An 8,566-nucleotide genomic window follows, 5' to 3' on the forward strand; every position below is an offset into this window, starting at 1 on the left:
AACTAAAAACAGGAGAAGAGCCTAAGAGTAATTAAAATTAGGAGAAGAGCCAAAAAAATTAAAAACAGGAGAAAACCCTAAGAGAAATAAAATCAGGAGAGGAGTCTAAAATAATTAAAATCAGGAGAGAAGCCTAAAAAAATAAAAATCAGGAGAGGAGTCTAAAAAAATAGAAATCAGGATAGGAGCCTAAAAAAAATAAAATCAGGAGAGGAGCCTAAAAAATTAAAAAAAGGAGAAGAGCCTAAGAAATAAAATCAGGAGAAGAGCCTAAGAGAATTAAAATCAGGAGAGGAGCCTAAAAAAATTAAAAACAGGAGAAGAGCCTAAGAGAAATTAAAATCAGGAGAACAGCCTAAGAGAATTAAAAACAGGAGAAGAGCCTAAGAGAAATAAAACCAGGAGAGGAGTCTAAAAAAATGAAAAACAGGAGAAGAACCTAAGAATAATAAAATCAGAAGAGCCTAAGAGAATTAAAAACAGGAGAAGAGCCGAAGAGAAATAAAACCAGGAGAGGAGTCTAAAATAATTAAAATCAGGAGAGAAGCCTGAAAAAATAAAAATCAGGAGAGGAGCCAAAAAAAAAATAAAATCAGGAGAGGAGCCTAAAAAATTAAAAAAAGGAGAAGAGCCTAAGAAATAAAATCAGGAGAAGAGCCTAAGAGAATTAAAATCAGGAGAAGAGCCTCAGAGAATTAAAATCAGGAGAGGAGCCTAAAAAAATTAAAAACAGGAGAAGAGTCTAAAAAAATTAGAATCAGGAGAAGAGCCTAAGAGAAATTAAAATCAGGAGAAGGGCCTAAGAGAATTAAAAACAGGAGAAGAGTCTAAGAGAAATAAAACCAGGAGAGGAGTTTAAAAAAAAAAAAAAAACAGGAAAACAACCTAAGAGAAATTAAAATCAGGAGAGGAGCATAAAAAAATTAAAATCAGGAGAGGAGTCTAAAAAATTAAAATGAGGAGAAGACCTTAAGAAATAAAATCAGGAGAAGAGCCTAAAAGAATTAAAATCAGGAGAAGAGTCTAAAAAAAATTAAAAACAGGAGAAGAGCCTAAGAGAGATAAAATCACGAGAAGAGCCTAAAAAAATTAAAAACAGGAGTGGAGCCTAAAAAAATTAAAATCAGGAGAAGAGCATAAAAAAATTAAAATCAGGAGAAGAGGCTAAAAAAATTGAAAACAGGAGAAGAGCCTGAAAGAATTAAAAAAAGGAGCGGAGCCTAAAAAAATTAAAATCAGGAGAAGAGCCCAAGAGAATTTAAATCAGGAGAAGACCCTAAGAAAAATTAATATCAGGAGAAGAGCCTAAGAAATAAAATCAGGAGAAGAGACTAAAAGAATTAAAATCAGGAGAAGGGCCTAAGAGAAATAAAACCAGGAGAAGAACGTAAAAAAGTTAAAAACAGTAGAGGAGGTTAAAAAATAAAATCAGGAGAAGACCCTAAGAAATAAAATCAGGAGAAGAGCCTAAGAGAATTAAAATCAGGAGATGAGCCAACAAAAATTACAAACAGGAAAAGAGCCTAAAAAAATAAAAATTAGGAGAAGAGCCGAAAAAAACTAAAAACAGGAGAAGACCCTAAGAGAAATAAAATCAGGAGAGGAGCCTAAAAAAATAAAAATCAGGAGAGGAGCCTAAAAAAATTAAAATCAGGAGAGGAGCCTAAAAAATTAAAATCAGAAGAAGACCCTAAGAAATAAAATCAGGAGAAGAACCTAAAAAAATTAAAATCAGGAGAAGAGCCTAAAAAAAATTCAAAACAGGAGAAGAGCATAAAAAAATTAAAAACAGGGGAAGAGTCTAAGAGTACTAAAACCAGGAGAAGAGCCTAAAAAAATTAAAATGAGGAAAAGAACCTAAGAGAAAAGAAAATCAGGAGAGAAGTCTAAAAAAATTAAAACCAGGAGAAGAGCCTAAAAAAATAAAATCAAGAGAAGGGCCTAAGAGAATTAAAAACTGGAGAAGAGCCTAAGAGAATTAAAATCAGGAGAGGTACCTAAAAAATTAAAAACAGGAGAAGAGCCTAAGAGAATTAAAATCAGGAGAAGAGTCTTAACAAATTAAAATCAGGAGAAGAGCTTAAAAAATTAAAATCAGGAGAAGAGCCTAAAAAAATTCAAAACAGAAGAAGAGCCTATGGGAATTAAAATAAGGAGTGGAGCCTAAAAAAATGAAAATCAGGAGAAGAGTCTAAGAGAATTAAAATAAGGAGAGGAGTCTAAAAAAATTAAAATCAGGAGAAGAGCCTAAGAGAATTAAAATCAGGAGAAGACCGTAAGAAAAATTAATATCAGGAGAATAACCTAAGAAATAAAATAAGGAGAGGAGCCTAAAAAATTAAAATCAGGAGGGGAGCCTAAAAAAACTAAAATCAGGAGAAGACCCTAAGAAAAATTAATATCAGGAGAAGAACCTAAGAAATAAAATCAGGAGAAGAGCCTAAAAAAATTAAAATCAAAAGAAGAGTCTTAAAAAAATTAAAATCAGAAGAGTCTAAGAGAATGAAAAACAGGAAAAAAGCCTAAGAGAAATAAAACCAGTAGAGGAGTCTAAAAAAATTAAAAGGAGGAGAAGAACCTAAGAGAAATCAAAATCAGGAGAGGAGCCTAAAAAAAATAAAAACAGGTAAAGAGCCTAAGAGAAATAAAATCAGGAGAAGAACCTAAAAAAGTTAAAATCAGGAGAAGAACCTAAAAGAAATTAAAATCAGGAGAAGAACCTAAAAAAGTTAAAATCAGGAGAAGAACCTAAAAGAAATTAAAATCAGGAGAAGAACCTAAAAGAAATTAAAATCAGGAGAAGGCCCTAAAAAACTTAAAAACAGGAAAAGAGTCTAAGAGAAATAAAATCAGGAGAAGAGTCTAAGAGAATTAAAATCAGGAGAAGAGTCTAAGAGAATTAAAATCAGGAGAGGAGTTTAAAAAAATTAAAATCAGGGGAGGAGTCTAAAAAAATTAAAATCAGGAGAGGAGCCTAAAAAATTAAAATCAGGAGAAGACCCTAAGAAATAAAATCAGGAAAGAAGAGCCTAAGAAAATTAAAACCAGGAGAAGAGCCTAAAAAAAATTCAAAACAGGAGAAGAGCATAAGAGAAATTAAAAACAGGAGAAGAGCCTAAGAGTAATAAAACCAGGAGAGGAGCCTAAAAAAATTAAAATGAGGAAAAGAACCCAAGAGAAAAGAAAATCAGGAGAGAAGCCTAAAAAAATTAAAAACAGGAGAAGAGCCTAAAAAAAATAAAATCAGGAGAAGGGCCTAAGAGAATTAAAAACTGGAGAAGAGCCTAAGAGAATTGAAATCAGGAGAGGAGCCTAAAAAAATTAAAATCAGGAGAGGAGCATAAAAAATTAAAATCAGGAGAAGAGCCTAAAAAGATTAAAATCAGGACAAGAGTCAAAAAAAAATTCAAAACAGGAGAAGAGCCTATCAGAATTAAAATAAGGAGAGGAGCCTAAAAAAATTAAAATCAGGAGAAGAGTCTAAGAGAAATTAAAATAAGGAGAGAAGCCTAAAAAAATTAAAATCAGGAGGGGAGCCTAAAAAAACTAAAATCAGGAGAAGACTCTAAGAAAAATTAATATCAGGAGAAGAGCCTAAGAAATAAAATCAGGAGAAGAGTCTAAGAGAATTAAAATCAGGAGAAGAGCCTAAAAAAATTAAAATCAAAAGAAGAGTCTTAAAAAAATTAAAATCAGAAGAGTCTAAGAGAATGAAAAACAGGAGAAGAGCCTAAGAGAAATAAAACCAGGAGAGGAGTCTAAAAAAATTAAAATGAGGAGACGAACCTAAGAGAAATCAAAATCAGGAGAGGAGCCTAAAAAAATTAAAATCAGGAGAGGAGCATAAAAAATTAAAATGAGGAGAAGACCCTAAGAAATAAAATCAGGAGAAGAGACTAAGAAAATTAAAAAAAGGAGAAGAGCCTAAAAAAAATTAAAAACAGGAGAAGAGCATAAAAAAACTAAAAACAGGAGAAGAGCCTAAAAAAACTAAAAACAGGAGAAGAGACTAAAAAAATTAAAATCATGAAAAGAGCCTAAGAAAATTAAAACCAGGAGAAGAGCCTAAAAAAAATTAAAAACAGGAGAAGAGTCTAAGAGTAATAAACCCAGGAGAGGAGCCTAAAAAAACTAAAATTAGGAGAAGAGTCTTAACAAATTAAAATCAGGAGAAGAGCCTAAAAAAATTCAAAACAGGAGAAGAGCCTATGGGAATAAAAATAAGGAGAGGAGCCTAAGAGAATTAAAATCAGGAGAAGAGTCTAAAAGAATTAAAATAAGGAGAGGAGCCTAAAAAAACTAAAATCAGGAAAAGACCCTAAGAAAAATTAATATCAGGAGAAGAGCCTAAGAAATAAAATCAGGAGAAGAGCCAAAAAAAATTAAAAACAGGAGAAGAGCCTAAGAGAAATAAAATCAGGAGAAGAGCCTAAGAGAATTAAAAACAGGAGAAGAGCCTAAAAGAAATAAAACCAGGAGAGGAGTTTAAAAAAATTAAAATCAGGAGAGGAGTCTAAGGGAAATTAAAATCAGGAGAGGAGCATAAAAAATTAAAATCAGGAGAAGAGCCTAAAAAAAATTAAAAACAGGAGAAGAGCATAAAAAAATTAAAAACAGGAGTAGAGCCTAAAAAAATTAAAATCATGAAAAGAGCCTAAGAGAAATTAAAACAAGGAGAGGAGTCTAAGAGTAATAAAATCAGAAGAGCCTAAGAGAATTAAAATCAGGATAAGAGCCTAAGAGTAATAAAACCAGGAGAGGAGTCTAAGAGAATGAAAAACAGGAAAAGAACCTAAGAGAAATTAAAATCAGGAGCGAAGCCTAAAACAATTAAAAACAGGAGAAGAGCCTAAAAAAATTGAAATCAGGAGAGGAGCCTAAAAAAATTAAAATCAGGAGAAGAACCTAAAAAAATTAAAATCAGGTGAAGAGTCTTAACAAATTAAAATCAGGAGAAGAGCCTAAAAAAATTCAAATCAGGAGAAGAGCCTAAGGGAATTAAAATAAGGAGAGTAGTCTAAAAAATAAAAATCAGGAGAAGAGTCTAAGAGAAATTAAAGTAAGGAGAGGAGTCTAAAAAATTGAAATCAGGAGAGGAGCCTAAAAAAATTAAAAACAGGAGAAGAGCATAAAAAAATTAAAATCATGAAAAGAGCCTAAGAAAATTAAAACCAGGAGAAGAGCCTAAAAAAATTAAAAACAGGAGAAGAGCATAAAAAAATTAAAATCAAGAAAAGAGCCTAAGAAAATTAAAACCAGGAGAGGGGCCTAAAAAAATTAAAAACAGGAAAAGAACCTAAGAGAAATTAAAATCAGGAGAGAAGCCTAAAAAAATTAAAAACAGGAGAAGAGCCTAAGAGAAATAAAATCAGGAGAAGGGCCTAAGAGAATTAAAAACTGGAGAAGAGCCTAAGACAATGGAAATCAGGAGAGGAGCCTAAAAAATTTAAAACCAGGAGAGGAGCCTAAAAAAAATAAAATCAGGAGAAGAGTCTTAACAAATTAAAATCAGGAGAAGAGCCTAAAAAAATTCAAAACGGGAGAAGAGCCTATCAGAATTAAAATAAGGAGAGGAGCCTAAAAAAACTAAAATCAGAAGAGCCTAAGAGAATTAAAATCAGGAGAAGACCCTAAGAAAAATTAATATCAGGAGAAGAGCCTAAGAAATAAAATCAGGAGAAGAGTCTAAGAGAATTACAATCAGGAGAAGAGCCTAAAAAAATTAAAATCAGAAGAGTCTAAGAGAATGAAAAACAGGAAAAGAGCCTAAGAGAAATAAAACCAGGAGAGGAGTCTAAAAAATTAAAATCAGGAGAAGAGCCTAAGAAAATTAAAATCAGGAGAGGAGCATAAAAAAATTAAAATCAGGAGAAGAGTCTTAACAGATTAAAATCAGGAGAAGAGCCTAAAAAAATTAAAAACAGGAGAAGAGCCTATGGGAATTAAAATAAGGAGAGGAGCTTAAAAAAATTAAAATCAGGAGAAGAGCCTAAGAGAATTAAAAGTAGGAGAAGAGCCTAGGAGAATTAAAAGCAGGAGAAGAGCCTAGGAGAATTAATATCAGGAGAAGAGCCTAAAAAAAATTTAAAACAGGAGAAGTGCCCAAAAAAATAAAAATTTAGGAGAAGAGCATAAAAAAAAAGAAAAACAGGAGAAGAGCCTAAAAAAATTAAAATCAGGAGAGTCTAAGAGAATGAAAAACAGGAAAAGAGCCTAAGAGAAATAAAACCAGGAGAGGAGTCTAAAAAAATTAAAATGAGGAGAAGAACTTAAGAGAAATTAAAATCAGGAGAAGAGCCTAAAAAAATAAAAACAGGTAAAGAGTCTAAGAGAATTAAAAACAGGAGAAGAGCCTATGAGAAATAAAACCAGGACAGGAGTTTAAAAAAATTTAAAAAAGGAGAGGAGCCTAAAAAAATTAAAATCGGGAGAGGAGGATAAAAAATTAAAATCAGGAGAAGAGTCTAAAAAGAATAAAAACAGGTAAAGAGTCTAAGAGAATTAAAAACAGGAGAAGAGCCTAAGAGAAATAAAACCAGGAGAGGAGCTCAAAAAAATTAAAAACAGGAGAAGAACCTAAGAGAAAATAAAATCAGGAGAGGAACCTAAAAAAACTAAAAACAGGAGAAGAGCCTACGAGAAATAAAATCAGGAGAAGAGCCTAAGATAATTAAAAAAGGAGAAGAGCCTAAGAGAATTAAAAACAGGAGAAGAGACTAAAAGAATTGAAATCAGGAGAGGAGGCTAAAAAAATTATAATCCGGAGAGGAGGATAAAAAATTAAAATGAGGAGAAGACCCTAAGAAATAAAATCAGGAGAAGAGCCTAAAGGAATTAAAATCAGGAGAAGAGCCTAAGAGAATTAAAAACAGGACAAGAGTCTAAGAAAATTAAAATCAGGAGAAGACCCCAAGAAAAATTAATATCAGGAGAAGAGCCCAAAAATATTAAAATCAGGAGAAGAGGCTAAGAAAAATGAAAATCAGGAGAAGAACCGAGGAACAATTAAAATCAGAAGAGCCTAAAAAAATTAAAATCAGGAGAAGAGTCTAAGAGAAATTAAAATCAGGAGAAGAGCCTAAGAGAATTAAAAACAGGAGAAGAGCCTAAGAGAAATAATACTAGGAGAGGAGTCTAAAAAATTGAAATCAGGAGAGGAGGATAAAAAATTAAAATCAGGAGAAGAGCCTAAAAAAAATAAAATCAGGAGAAGAGGCTAAGAGAATTAAAATCAGGAGAGGAGCCTAAGAAAAATAAAATCAGGAGAGGAGCCTAAAAAAAATTCAAAACAGGAGAAGAGTCTAAGAGAATTAAAATAAGGAGAGGAGCCTAAAGAAATTAAAAACAGGAGAGGAGCCTTAAAAAATTAAAATCAGGAGAAGAGTCTAAGAGAATTAAAATCAGGAGAGGAGCCTAAAAAAATTAAAATCAGGAGAGGAGCCTAAAAAAATTAAAATCAGGAGAAGAGCCTAAAAAATAAAAATCAGGAGAAGAGCATAAAAAAAAAGAAAAACAGGAGAAGAGTCTAAAAAAATTAAAAACAGGAGAAGAACCTAAGAGAAAATAAAATCAGGAGAGGAACCTAAAAAAACTAAAAACAGGAGAAGAGCCTACGAGAAATAAAATCAGGAGAAGAGCCTAAGATAATTAAAAAAGGAGAAGAGCCTAAGAGAATTAAAAACAGGAGAAGAGACTAAAAGAATTGAAATCAGGAGAGGAGGCTAAAAAAATTATAATCCGGAGAGGAGGATAAAAAATTAAAATGAGGAGAAGACCCTAAGAAATAAAATCAGGAGAAGAGCCTAAAGGAATTAAAATCAGGAGAAGAGCCTAAGAGAATTAAAAACAGGACAAGAGTCTAAGAAAATTAAAATCAGGAGAAGACCCCAAGAAAAATTAATATCAGGAGAAGAGCCCAAAAATATTAAAATCAGGAGAAGAGGCTAAGAAAAATGAAAATCAGGAGAAGAACCGAGGAACAATTAAAATCAGAAGAGCCTAAAAAAATTAAAATCAGGAGAAGAGTCTAAGAGAAATTAAAATCAGGAGAAGAGCCTAAGAGAATTAAAAACAGGAGAAGAGCCTAAGAGAAATAATACTAGGAGAGGAGTCTAAAAAATTGAAATCAGGAGAGGAGGATAAAAAATTAAAATCAGGAGAAGAGCCTAAAAAAAATAAAATCAGGAGAAGAGGCTAAGAGAATTAAAATCAGGAGAGGAGCCTAAGAAAAATAAAATCAGGAGAGGAGCCTAAAAAAAATTCAAAACAGGAGAAGAGTCTAAGAGAATTAAAATAAGGAGAGGAGCCTAAAGAAATTAAAAACAGGAGAGGAGCCTTAAAAAATTAAAATCAGGAGAAGAGTCTAAGAGAATTAAAATCAGGAGAGGAGCCTAAAAAAATTAAAATCAGGAGAGGAGCCTAAAAAAATTAAAATCAGGAGAAGAGCCTAAAAAATAAAAATCAGGAGAAGAGCATAAAAAAAAAGAAAAACAGGAGAAGAGTCTAAAAAAATTAAAAACAGGAGAAGAACCTAAGAGAAAATAAAATCAGGAGAGGAACCTAAAAA

The sequence above is a fragment of the Manacus candei genome, unplaced genomic scaffold, assembly GCF_025592945.1.
Source record: "Manacus candei isolate 608988 ecotype Guabito, Panama unplaced genomic scaffold, ASM2559294v1 h1tg000002l, whole genome shotgun sequence".
In the NCBI taxonomy this organism is placed as follows: domain Eukaryota; kingdom Metazoa; phylum Chordata; class Aves; order Passeriformes; family Pipridae; genus Manacus; species Manacus candei.